Here is a 2,344-nt window from a genome sequence, read left to right as displayed (position 1 = left end):
AGTCCTGTTATGTGAGCAATAAATAAAACTTGTATTATGTTACAGACACTGTATATTTGAGTCCATTTGCTATTATATAAGTTTAGCCTACCCTAAAGAATATACAGAAATACCAAATAAATACATAGCGTGTTTGGTGATGAAAAGTGCTCAGCAGAAAAATATAGCAGAGAAGGAGAATTGAGAATGGTGTGTGTGTATGTGTGTGTGTATGCTTTATAAATGATTCTGGGGGAATGCCTTTCTGTAAAGGATCTATTTGAGCAGACATATGAAGGAAGTGAAGATGTGAGGAAGTCATGAAAATATGTGATGAAAAGAAGGAGTGTGGTAATGAGGGAGTATTCCAGGCAGGAGCAACCACAAATACAAAGTCTCTGAAATAGGCATGTGTTTGATGGGGGCCCAAAGGAGCTAACATCTTGAATTCTTCTGCCTCTTCCCAAATATCTTTATTCCAATTGTGAAGATTTCTCATTTTTCTTACTGATATATCAACTTTAGCTTTTAAAATGGTACAGTTTCACAATGACATGTTTTTCTAAAAGTTAGCATTATTATATTGCCAGAAATAGGGAGAAAGAACTTGCCCTAAGAAATGACAAACTTCTCCTGTTATTTTTCTGCTTTTGGGCAATCACCTTGGACTGGAGCTTGCATTCTCTTTCAGCTCCTTACTAAAGCAGTAAGAGGGAGTCAAAACATCTTGGTACCATGATATTTGTTACCAAGTATTCTAAAGCTCTATCTTCAGTAGGCGATCTGTGCCCAAGGAGACTAACAGGAATTTTCAGCTTTCCTTCTCAGGATGGAGGGATTTTGAAGACTATCAGCTCACCTCTATTCAGCCAATTCTATGTGTCAGGAGCAGTAACCTGAAATCAATTTCTGATTTTTCTTAATATAAATATCTTGGCTATGAAAAGCAGAAACCATTAAGGAATGGGGATTTTTAAAATAATTATTGAGTTGGCTTATGGAATTTGAAGACTTGAATCATAGACAAACATTATCTGGATACTGTCTTTTGTAAAAATGAATTTAAAAATAAATATTTTTCTGCTTTATTCTACATGTACTTGTTTGACCATGATATATGCGTCCACCTGGGACATGGTAAAGGTGGCACCAATTGTATTAAAGAAACCAAACCAATGAAAAAGATATTTGCAAAATGAGAGAGACTGAAGGAAGAGAGAATAAAGCATAGGCAACAACCAAGTTTTGAGCATACATAGGAGAGGAGAAAGGGGAGATATTTATGCCAATAAAATTAAAAATGCATAAAACCTGCATACCACTTTCTTTGCATCTCACAAGATGATTACTAGCAGCATTGTACATGGGATAACCACACAAACTTTGAAGTCCCAATGACTAGTATCTTAATACCAGATTTACCACTTATGATCTGCATATCTTTGGGTAAATTATTTAGTTTCATAGAGTTGTTTTCAGGATTCAAAATATAATGATTATAAAATATGTGCCCAAGTACTTGGAATTTATAAGCTCCAGTAATTAATATATTTAGTTGCAATATATTTTAGAATCAATATCTCCATTCCATTATTGATCATAGGGTATCTGTCCCTATTCCTAAAGACTGTTATCTCTTGGGAGCCTAAGGAGTGAAGAGATAATGAGACCAGGGAATAGCCTTGTTATTTTCTTTATTCTGAGCCTGGGTACGCAGTGGGACTCTCCATCTCCCACATATATCCCATCTGTCTTGCAGGTAGTGGGGTCCAGACAATGAATTGTGGCCAAGGAAAAGGGGTATGTATTCTATCCTGTTGAGATAGTAAAAAAGCCACATTCTTCAATCTCTCCAAGATGAACCTGGCCTCATGTTATCTGAGATGTAGCTACAAAATTGTGGAGGCATCATTAGCTTGGGTCCTTGAGTCACTATGGGGGCCAGAGGCCACTGCTGCATAATGCAGTACAGGTAATGAGAATCAAAACTAACTTTCTGGTGTATGAAGCTCTTGAGATTTTGGTGTTGTTTGGTTACTACACATGAGCAATTATCAGCCCTCCATGACCAGCACCATCCCATTAACATACCACTTAAGAAATCATGGAGAAAGACTGGCTAATTTCTCATGTTCTAAGAACCTACATTTCTACAAATTGCTATAATTGACAAGAACCTCACTACAGATTTTATGTCTGCCACTGCAGTGTCATTCTTTGCAGGGAGAAAAATGACCAACTCCATCTCTTTCCCCCCAGAACCTGGCGCAGAGTTTAGCACCTATTAAACACCATGAATGGTCATCACCTGTTCCTTATGTTGGTCATTGCCCAATAAGACCCAAGAACTAGAATAGGACTCAGT

Source organism: Canis lupus, chromosome 24, assembly GCF_048164855.1.
Source record: "Canis lupus baileyi chromosome 24, mCanLup2.hap1, whole genome shotgun sequence".
NCBI lineage: Eukaryota > Metazoa > Chordata > Mammalia > Carnivora > Canidae > Canis > Canis lupus.
The sequence above is the reverse complement of the archived record's forward strand: the minus strand, read 5'-3'. Positions refer to the sequence as shown.